Raw genomic sequence first — 11628 nt, 5'->3', positions numbered from 1 at the left:
CCTCCCTTCTTGCCCTCAGCAGATTGCTGTTTTTGTTTTTTTTTTTTCCCCCCCTTTCAGGGAGCCGGCAGCAAGACAGTCTGTGAGGTCTGGGTGGGGAGGGGCAGCCAGACCCCTGGTCCTGGGAACTTACAATGTTTGCTGTGGTCTCAGCTTTTCCTCCAATTCCAAACTTGAGTCCAATGTGCGACTGGTCACCGGAGACCCCGAAAAAACTGTTTCATATAGTTCTTGGGTAGCTGCCAGATGCTCTAGGGGAGAGACGAAATTCTGCTCCTCACCACTCCGCCATCTTGCCCCGCCCTCGGTTTCTTAGATCTTATCCTTCTTGAACTCATTGTGCTTAATTGGATATGTAGATTCACATATTTTATCAAACTGGAAGTTTTACGCCATTTTTTATGACCCTTTCTCCCTCTTCATTCTGGTTTCCCTGGAGTCTCAAGTTTTGCTAGTTTTTCTTCATTTTCCTTTCTGCTCTTCAGACAGAATGATTTCAACTAATGAACCTTCAAGTTCATGGGGACTTCTGCTTCCTCACATTTGCTGCTGAAATCCTTCAGTGAATTTTTATTTTGGTTATTGTAATTTTCAACCCTAGAAACTATTTTGGTTAGTTTTTCTCACTTTATTGATAACTATTGTATATCTTGTGTATAATTATGTATAGAATATGAAATTGTTTACTGATACTTTTTATTTCTGGAATCGTTCTACTGCTTTTTTTTAGTTTTGTCCAAGGTCTTCTTAAATTTCAAAAAAGATATAGACCAGCCTGCAGCCACTGCTTGGAGCAGTGTGGCTGCGAGAGCTGCTAGGTTATTTCAGGAAGTCAGCATGAGGAGGAGGAGGAATTGTAACAGGAGTAGGAGGTGGCAGGCAACCTAAAGGAAAGATGAAGAAGAGTGCAGGGAGTCCTCAGGAGTAGGTGGGACTTGCCAGGCTCCTCACCTCTTGTTGGCAGTGGGCAACTGGGCAGGTGGTGCAGCTCTCCATCTGATTAACCCAGTGCAGTTGCCTGCAGGCCTGCTACCCTGGGCAGCGCTTGAATCCTCCCAGAGTGGGACTGCAGAGGAGACCACCACTCTGTTCCTCAAACTACACAACCAGACCTGAGACTGGAATTGAAACAGTACAACTACTGCTTCCACCTGAGAAAAATAGAAGGGGAATTCCTTTTATGTCATCATTGGTGCAAGCTATGTTTAATGGAGATCCTGATTAAGTTCAAGCAGTAATATTTAAGAAAGATGTAAACTTTCAGGACAGTGATAAGAGAACCCGTACTGGTGTGTATCTCAGAGATGCAGAAATCATTGAACTGCTTATTTTATCTGGAGCTAGAATTAATGCCAAAGACAGTAAATGGTTGAAACCTTTATGCTGAGCAGTTGCATCTTGTAGTGAGGAAGCAGTTCAGGTACATTTGAAGCATTCTGCAGATGAAATACTCAAGAAAAAAATGAGAGAAACACCTTTACACGTTGCTGCTAATAAAGCTGTAAAGTATGTGAAAGATAGTACCTTTGCAGAGTAATGTGAATGTGTCTGATCAGGCAGTGAGAACTGCTTTACATCATTACAGCTTTCAGTGGACTTAGTGAGATCTTCAAAGTATGCTTGTCTGGAAGTGCCAGAATAACTTAGACAAGAAAGACAAGCATGCTTTCCATTGAGCAGCATATATAAAATTACTTGTGGCATATGGAGCTGAAGTGACATGCAAGGATAAGAGGTCTTATATACCTCTTCATGTGACAGCCTCTGGTGGAATGCAGAGCCTGGTCAAATACCTTCTAGATCTTGGAGTTGAAATGAATGAGCCAAATGCCTTTGGGCATACACCTCTTCATGTAGCCTTCTATAATGGACAAGATGTTGTAGTGAAACAATTATAGACTGTGATGCTAATGTCAATCAGAAGAATGCAGAAAGATTTGCTCCTTTGCACATTGCTGCTGCTTAAACACATGCAGCATTGTGTTTAGAGCTTCTTGTTAGCAGTGGGCTGATGTCAATACAAAGAGCAAAGATGGGAAAATCCCACTGCACATGACTGCTCTCCACAGTAGTTTCTGCAGATCACAAACCATCAGAGTGGATCTATAATTGACTGTGAGGATAAGAATGGAAGCACTTATTGGCACATAGCATGGTATGGCCATGAGCTACTAATCAACACTCTTATTACAAGTGGTGCAGACACTGCAAATATGGCATACGGTGAATGTTCTCCATTTGCATGGTAGCCTTATGTGGTTTTCATACTGTCCATGAAATTTCTTTCTTCAGGATTTGATATAGATACCCCAGATGATTTTGGCAGGACCCATCTACATGGAGCTGGAGGGAATTTGGAGTGCCTAAATCTGCTGAATACTTGTGCAGACTTCAAGTGAAAGGACAAATTTGGGAGACCTCCACTACACTATGCTGCTGCCAACTGCAGCTACCAGTGCCTGTGCTTTTGTGGGATCAGGAGCAAGTGTGAATGACCTTGATGAAAGAGGCTGCACACCCTTGGACTGTGCAGCTATATCAGCACAAATAGCAAGTGTCTGACTTACTAAGAAATGATAAAAATCCAGGGATTCTGGATAAGCAAGGATACAATGCAGTTCATTGTTCAGGTTCTTATGGTCGTCATTTACATCTTCAGCAGATTGCAAGTGAAGCTCTGTATTAGGGTTCTCTAGGGAAACGGAATCAATGAGAGGTGTCTCTGATTATCAAATTGTAAAAGTGACCTCACACAACTGTGGATATGCACAAGTCCAAATTCTGTAGAGCTGTCAACAAACTGTCAACTCCAAGGAAGATGTCCGAGGAACTCCTCAGGAAAATTAACTGGCAACTCAAGGAACTCCTCAGGAAATGCTTCACTGGGCAGCCAAAGAAGAAGTGAAGGTCCTCTATCTGTCTTGCTTATAAGTCTCTAACTGATTAATTGAATTAAATCCAGCCAATTGCATTCTCTCATTGTGGAAGACATGCCCTTTGGTGAGTCATCAGTCACAGCTGCTGTCAATTGACTGATGATTTAATAAACCAGCCTGTTGGTTTATTAACCAGCCTCAAACATCTTCACAGCAATTGTTAGGCCAATGTTTCCTTGACCAGACAGCTGGGTCACCTGGCCAAGTTGACACATGAACCTAACCATCACAAACTCCTTTAGAGGTTTTAATGGAAACTTTGGGGACAGAATTATTCAGTGATTAAGACAATAACACCATAAGCCCATTACACTTGGCTACACTATCAAGCACTGGAAGTGTTGGTACAGTTTTTGTTAGATCTTGATGTGAGATACAGTAGTGGAAGGAAACCATTACATCTTGCTGTATTTAAAGGTCATGTTGAATGTGTGGATGTACTCAGGGAGTTTCACTCAGTAAAGGATTAAATTTTTAAGAAAACAACTATACCTGCTGCAGCAACAAATGGTCATTTAGAAGTCTATGGCTAGCAATAGTAAATACAGAGCCACAAAAGTAGTACATATTCAAGATAGAAATGGACAGACTCCTCTGACGCTGTCTGTTCTCAATAGGCACATGGACTGTTTTACTCACTACTGAACAAAGGACCAAATGTAGATTCCAAAGATAAATAGTGGCAGATGACATTGCATAGAGGGGCTGTTAGTGGCCAGGAAGAATGTGTAGATGCAGAACTTCAACATGGTGCTAAGTGCTTATTTTTGGATAGCAGGGGGCAGACACCCATATACTTGTCACCTGCCTGTGGACATGTTGGTATTCTTGGAGCCCTTTTGCAGTCAGCAGCATCTGTGGATGCAAATCCAGTGACAGGAGACAATCAAGGATATATGGGCAGTCCACTGAGCTTGCTAAAATTGTCACGGGAAGGTTTCCAGACAATGGGAGGAAATACCTTCAGTCCATTGCTTTGTGCAGTGATAAACGATGTAGGGACTGCTGAGATGTTAATTGATACGCTAGGTGCCAGAACTGTGAAAGCCACAGATTCCAAAGGAAGAACAACTCTGCATGCAGTGGCCTTCACAGACCATGTAGAGTGGTTACAGTTGCTGCTCAGCCATATGCTCAAGTGAATTCCGTGGACTTTTCTGGAAACACTTCTCATGATGGCTGCAGAAAATGGACAAATATAGTTGAGATGCTGGTTGCATTGCTGGTGCAGATCCAATTTTACAAGTTAACAGTAAAAACACTGCCCTTCATTTGGTTTGGTTTGGAGAAAGGGTCATGAAACTAGTGCCTTGTTAATACTAGAGTAGATAACAGATGGAAACCTCATCAATACAACCAGTGCAGCCTTCCAAACACCTCTGCATGTTGCTGCCCAAAATGGGCTAACAGTGGTGGTTCAGGAACTTTTGGGGAAAGAAGCATGTGTGCTTCTAGTAGATAAAAATGGATATTCCCCAGGTTTGGCCTGTGCTCCCAATAAGGACATGGCTGATTGCCTGGCTCTCACTTTGGCCATAATGATGCCTGTCTCATCAAGTAGCCTTTTATCATCCCTGACTTTAAATTCCATTAAAAATTTGACCAACACATCAAAGATGGCTTTCATTTTCACCTTGCCAGTCATGTGGTATGAACCTGGGTCCTATTGCAGTTTCAAACATTGGTGGGGAACAGGAGCACTTATTCACCCATGTGTATGAGGACAAGTCATTTCTGAGACCTAAGAGGATGAGCTGAAGACCCAAAGAGGGTGTTGTAACATTAAAGCTGCAATTTGTGCTTTTTCAGGCAAAAGGTGCATTCTTGTTCACATACAGATTCTAACTAAAAGGAAAGATCATAAAGTGAGTGAATGTAAGAGATGCAATGACATTTGGAAGAATTTTAAAGACAAGTTTTGCAAAAGGAACTTCTAGAATCTTGAAATAGACTTCAGAAGAGCAAAATACTTTTGATATAAAATTGTAATTTGGTTTTGCAGTGCTAGGAATAATTTGGGGTGCTGTGCATTTTAATCTGCTTACACGAGCAACACTTGTAAAAGAAGAGATAAGGACACTAGATCCAAATTTTATCTAATTTAACTACAACTGGATTTAAAGGCAATAAACATTTGGTACAGTAGACATTATGGGCAAGGCATATTGAAAAGAATGAAATAACTTAAAAGTTTTTAAAACAAAATGGCCATTTTTTGAAAACTATAGAAAGTGAAATGAGACTTTATCTAAACCAAACTTTAATATTTCTGAAAAATGAAGCTGGGATTTAGATGTAAATGTTTATTTTTTTTTAAAAGAAAACATTCCAAACCCTTCCATCACAGCATTAAACTATGAGAGAGAGCCAAAGTATTTTTACTTTTTTTGCTTTACATAAAAATTCTAAATTCCAACTTTTGTAATAGAATTGAAAATCAGCTGACTTTGTGCAATCAGGGTGAAAATATATGTGACAGACATGAAATGGGTTGGGGTGGGTCTGTTGTTGCCCAGTTTGGAATGCTTTGAATTTAAAATTGAGCTATTTTTGTTTAAACTTGTAAAGAATTTCCTAGAAGAACAAAATTTCATGCAAATCAAAAAGATTATTTTCACCCTATTGCAGCAGAAGTGGTCCTGGGGAGTGGAGTTTTCAACTTCACTATGTTGGATGGTATAACTTTGTCACTTATGTTATTTTTTGCCTGCAGAATGGGTTGGGGGGTTTTTCATTGTTGTTGATATTGATTGAGTTATGAAAAAGGGAAGAATCAAAAGGAAAAAAATCTCTTGTCATTCATAAGTCTTAGAAGGCATTTCTGTCTTTAGTCCCATTTAGATCCTGCTCAGATTTAAATTTTGTTCATAACATGCTACTATTTGGAAAGGAAGCAACTGACTTCAGATAAGGAGACTGCCTTTCAAATAGTGAGGAAAGGGTGACATTTTGGCTTTTCATTCATCTCTATATATTTAGCAATTTTCTCTTGCTATTTCTTCTTTAACCCACTGATTGTTTAGGAGGTGTGTTTGTTTAACCTCCAGGTATTTGTTAATTTTCTAAGTCTCTGATGGTTATTGACTTCTAATTGTATTCCATTGTGGTCAGAGAATGTGCTTTGAATAATTTCAATCTTTTTAAATTTATTGAGGCTTGTTTTATGTCCCAGCATATGATCTATTCTGGAGAAAGTTCCGTGAGCACTAGAAAAGTATGTGTATCCTGGTGATTTGGGATGTAATGTCCTGTAGATGTCTGATTAAATCTAATTCATTTATCAGATTGTTTAGGTTTTCAATTTCCTTATTGGTCTCCTGTCTGGTTGATCTATCTATAGGAGAGAGTGATGTGTTGAAGTCTCCCACAATTATTGTGGAAACATCAATTGCTTCCTTTAGTTTTGCCAGTGTTTCTCTCATGTATTTTGTGGCACCTTGATTGGGTGCATAGACATTTATGATTGTTATTTCTTTTTGCTGAATTGCCCCTTTTATTAGTATGTAGTGGCCTTCTTTGTCTCTCAAAACATCCCTGCATTTGAAGTCTATTTTATCTGAGATAATATTGCTACACCTGCTTTCTTTGGCTGTAGCTTGCATGAAATATTTTTTTCCCATCCTTTCACTTTCAGTTTCTTTGTGTCCCTGTATCTAAGATGAGTCTCTTGTATGCAACATATTGATGGTTCATTTTTTTTTGATCCATTCTGCGAATCTATATTTTTTAATTGGGGAGTTCAATCCATTTACATTCAACATTATAACCGTGAGGCATTTTGTGAATCAGCCATCTTATCCTTTGGTTTATGTTGGTCATATTTTTCCCTCTCTCTATTATTATCCTCTATTGTACCGATACCGAATCTCTTTAGTACTGAACTTTCTCCAAGTCTCTCTGTCCTTTCTTTGTTTCTCTGTCTGTAGGGCTCCCTTTAGTATCTCCAGTAGGGCAGCTATCTTGTTAGCAAATTCTCTCAGCATTTGTTTGTCTGTGAAAATTTAAGCTCTCCCTCAAATTTGAAGGAGAGCTTTGCTGGATAAAGTATTCTTGGCTGGAAATTTTTCTCACTCAGAATTTTAAATATATCGTGCCACTGCCTTCTTGCCTCCATGGTGGCTGCTGAGTAGTCACTACTTAGTCTTATGCTGACTCCTTTGTATGTGGTGAATTGCTTTTCTCTTGCTGCTTTCAGAACTTGCTCCTTCTCTTCTGTGTTTGACAGTGTGATCAGTATATGTCTCGAGTGGGTTTATTTGGATTTATTCTATTTGGAGTTCGCTGAGCATTTATGATTTGTGTATTTATGTTGTTTAGAAGATTTGGGAAGTTTTTCCCCAACAATTTCTTTGAATACTCTTCCTAGACCTTTACCCCTTTCTTCCCCTTCTGGGACACCAATGAGTCTTATATTCGGACGTTTCATATTATCTATCATATCCCTGAGGTCCATTTCGATTTTTTCAATTTTTCCCCATTCTTTCTTTTATGCTTTCATTTTCCATTCTGTCATCTTCCAGGTCACTGATTCGTTGTTCAACTTCCTCTAGTCTTGTACTATGAGTGTCCAGAATCTTTTTAGTTTGGTCAACAGTTTCTTTAATTTCCATAAGATCATCCATTTTTTTATTTAGTCTTGCAATGTCTTCTTTATGCTCTTCTAGGGTCTTCTTGATTTCCTTTGTCTCCCGTACTATGGTCTTATTGTTCATCTTTAGTTCTTTGAGTAGCTGCTCTAGGTGCTGTGTCTCTTCGGATCTTTTGATCTGGGTGCTTGGGCTTGGGTTATCCATATCGTCTGGTTTTTTCGTATGCTTTATAATTTTCTGTTGTTTTTGGCCTCGTGGCATTTGCTGAACTTGATAGGGTTCTTTTAGGATTTGTAGACCAATTAAAGTCCTTACCTCTAATTTATCAGATCTACAGCTTCGTGGAGTACACTTTCTCTAACTAACCAGCAGGTGGCGTCCACGAGCCACCTGTTCTCCACAAGCCAGTTCTCCCCTGTTTAGCCTTTTTGGTGAGTGGGGGAGTGAGTCTTGTGGGGTCCAATTGATGTACCAGGTTGCGTGTGTAGTTGGTGTTGCCTGCCCTGTATATGGGGCATGTTTCTGGGCAGTCAGGGAGGGGGGGTGGCCCTAACAATCAAATCTCCCTGGTGATCCTAGAGTTTTAAAGCTGCTGCAATAGTCTAATCCTTCAGTTCAGTCCTGCCACAGTTTGTCTCTGCCACTGACCCACAAGTCCTTGGTATCGGCTTATGGCTCCTGAGACTCACAAGTGGGCCCCTCTTCCAGGCTGTGCACTCCGGGTCCTCTGTTGAGGGATGTCTGTACTATGTCACAGGTGAGTGCCGTACCCCCAGGGCAATTCTGGGCTGCTGGTCTGTGTAGGGAGGCTCCCAGTCTGCTGAAATGATGGCTGAATGGGGCTTTGTTAATTCACACTGCTCCACCTTCCCAACTCTGGGGCAATCAGCTGAGGTTGCAGGGAAGGGTAATGTCCATGCCCAGTTTTGTGGTGTGTGCCTGTTATTTGAAGCACTTCCGTCACACTGGGTTGTCTGGGGCAGCTCTGGGCTATGGGGCTGGCGATGGGCAGGAGTGTTTCCTGTCCACCAGGATGATGGCTGTGAGCGGACACCCCCCTTTTCTTGGGAAGTTGTGGTGTTTAGTGAATTTTCTCAGCCACTGGATTATTGCCTTTTGTCTCAGAGCTCTCTTAGTTCTGCACTTGAGTTGACCTGCCCAAATTACAAGTCTTTGAAGCTTTCTGCATTGGGCTTCTTAGAGTAATTGTTTTAGAAAAAGAAAAAAGGATTAAAAAAAAAAAAAGGGCCCTCCTCAGAGATCTAATGGGTTATTGAAATGCTAAGAGACAAAGCAACCAGGGCCATTAAGGAAAGGTCCACAGGGCAGAGAGATCAGCTTTTCTTCGGGATTTGCATATGCACCTCGGAGCCTGAGCTCTGCCCTTCCCCTTTCTATGTTCACCAGAACTCCAAAAATCCTCCACTTTTATTTTGGAGTTTTTCATGTTGTTTTTTTTCTATGCCTGTCTCCTCTCTGCTGGGCTGGCTGCTCTCAGATTCTCTGGTGTCTGGTCTCAGTCTATCTATGGTTGGAGTTTGGATCAGTAGAATGAGTTTCCGATAAGGGCTGCCACTGCAGTTCTCCCTTCTCCTTCCCGGAGCTGACAGCCCCTCCTCCCACAGGACTGAGCCTGGCAGGAGGGGCATGGGTTCCCTGGCCGCAAAAACTCACAGATTTCGCTGATCTCAGCAGTTCGACATTTTCATGAGTTGTGTGAAGTATGCCCAAAGTCAGATTGCTCTGTGGTATCCAGTCCACGCAGTTCCTGGCTTTCTGCCTACCTTCCTGGAGGAGTAACTGAAACATACAGCTCACCAGTCCGCCATCTTGCCCCGCCTCCCCCAACATTTTGGCTTTTAAATAACAAATTGTATGGTTCTGCTTTCATTGTAATTGTCACTTTTACAATTAAAGTGATATACATTTAGTGGGTCTTACAGGTCTGGGTCAAGTTTCATGAATTGCAACAAAATGATATCCAATTACAATTTATCATTATTTTATTGTGAAACTGGAAACTGACATTCTAAATTATCAGCTGTTTTTTTCTGAATCTAAAGTGTGGAAAAATAGTATTTTGATCTTTCTGAAAATTGTATGGGTTTTTCTGAGGAATTAATGAGCATGTACATACAAATAGTGACTGCTTGAATACTGTATTTGCTTCAATGATTTCAGTACAAGATTCCTATATGTTTGCAGTATAATAAAACACAGATGTGAATTGTATTTAATGAGTAATGTATTGGGGTTGCATATTATCTAAAAACTTCAAAGTTTGCAAGGCATAGAGTACTAGATTTTAAGGAGCTTTTTCTAAGATATTCACAGAAATTATAACTGTACTCCTCCATCTTTTCTTTGTAATATGAAGAAGTCATATGAACCTCCCTAATTATTAGTGGTAGGAAGGTTAATATGCATTTTAAAGACAGTGAACTACATTTTATATTGTATCTTTTTAGAAAAAAACAATCACCTGGAGAGGATTCTGAAAGCATCTGTGTGCTCTCTCGTCCTTTTAGGAATTATCTTTTGAATTCCCTAAGGGAATTTTTTAGAATCTCAGAATTCAAAGATACCTGAAGTTCATTCAGTCTAAGCTCCTAACAAATTCAGGAGTCCCTTCTACAAGGGTGATCTTTCCACCTTGAACACTTCCAGTGGCTCTACCTCCCCAGGTAGTCCATTCAGTTGCTGAGCAGCTTGAACTGTTAGAAAGGTCTTCTTTAGATGGAGTTGAAGCCTCCCTCCTGGTAAGTTCTGTCCTTGGGGCTAGGTCTGTCCTCCAAGAGAACTCTTCAGAGTGTTGGAAGGATGAATCCCACATCCTCTGCCATGTCTTCTCTATTACAGGCAGTGACTCATCTGCTGAAGTGATTTTGGAAGGACTCCATAGACACATGGTTAAATTTACCACATCTAATGTAATCCAAGGTGTACCTGTAAAGTAACAATTTATCCTGACACATACCAGGACTTACACTGTTATGTAAATGATGGTACTACTGAAAACATTTGGAAGGTGGTTCTTGTGATGGCTGGACCATTAGAAAAATTACTTCATTGCTTTGTATACATCTTGCAATAGTCTAACTCCCAGCTTGATCACCCACCTCCTTTTGTCTGCAGCTGATTAGAAGGAATTTCAAATTATGCCCCCAAATAGTGTTTGAACAACATTAATATCAGAGTACATATATGGACTTGAGTGAACACAGCATCACAGTAAGTTCCTTACATACACACCTTGTTGTATGTAAGAGGCCCCCAAACCTGCTCTTTAGACAACAGCTACCAGTGATTTTTATCTTCATACAGAATATGGAACCTGATTTTTTCTTAACTTCTATATGAAAATCAACAACTGAAACATCTGATATGTTAATACTAGCTTCTACTGTAGAACTACTTCAGAGAAAACATTGGTAATAACAAGTGACCTCCTTTAGCCACTCAAACCAGTGCCATTTAGATCGTGGAGTAATTTAGTTCAGGAGATCTCTTAATGTGGCTGTACATTTGGGTTTAATTTGAGCAATCTTGGACCTTTAAAATGAAACAAAATAATGAAAAAATTTAAAAAATTAAAATATATATATACAGAATAGATAATTTAAAGTATTTGCCTAATAAGTCCCATGTCTTTGCTTTGTGAGGGAGAATTTCTGCTAATTTCTCCTGGGCATGGGCCATACTTTTTTTTTCCTTTGCATGTTTCCTAATTTTTAATAAAACTGGAACTTTCAAATAATGTGTTGTCCAGAAATCATGTTCTTTCCCATCACAATATTTTTTTTCTTGCAGTCACTAATAATTTTGTGTTTATTTAGTTTTTAGAGACTTTTTTAATTCAATTTTATTGACATATTCATAAACCATATAATCATCCACAGTATATAGCCAATTGTTCAGAGTACCATTAGGCAGTTGTGCATTCATCACCACAATCAATTTTTGAACATTTTAATTACCACAAAATAAGAATAAAATAAAAGTAAAGAAAGAACACCCCCAAATCCCATCCCCCATGCCTTCCTATTATTCATTTACCTTTTTGTCCCCATTTTTCTTCTCATTCTCTATACCTGGATAAAGTG

The 11628-nt window shown here is 39.9% G+C and overlaps 2 pseudogenes; both read left to right on the top strand.

Annotated features, from left to right (window-relative positions):
• Positions 1 to 1180: 1180 nt before the first annotated feature.
• LOC119524971 lies at positions 1181 to 2686 on the top strand (annotated as a pseudogene).
• Positions 2687 to 3883: 1197 nt separating this feature from the next.
• Positions 3884 to 10664, top strand: LOC119524970 (annotated as a pseudogene).
• The last annotated feature ends 964 nt before the right edge of the window (positions 10665 to 11628 follow it).

This window comes from Choloepus didactylus, assembly GCF_015220235.1.
Source record: "Choloepus didactylus isolate mChoDid1 chromosome 23 unlocalized genomic scaffold, mChoDid1.pri SUPER_23_unloc12, whole genome shotgun sequence".
Classification (NCBI taxonomy): Eukaryota; Metazoa; Chordata; class Mammalia; order Pilosa; family Megalonychidae; genus Choloepus; species Choloepus didactylus.
The sequence above is the reverse complement of the archived record's forward strand: the minus strand, read 5'-3'. Positions and strand labels throughout refer to the sequence as shown.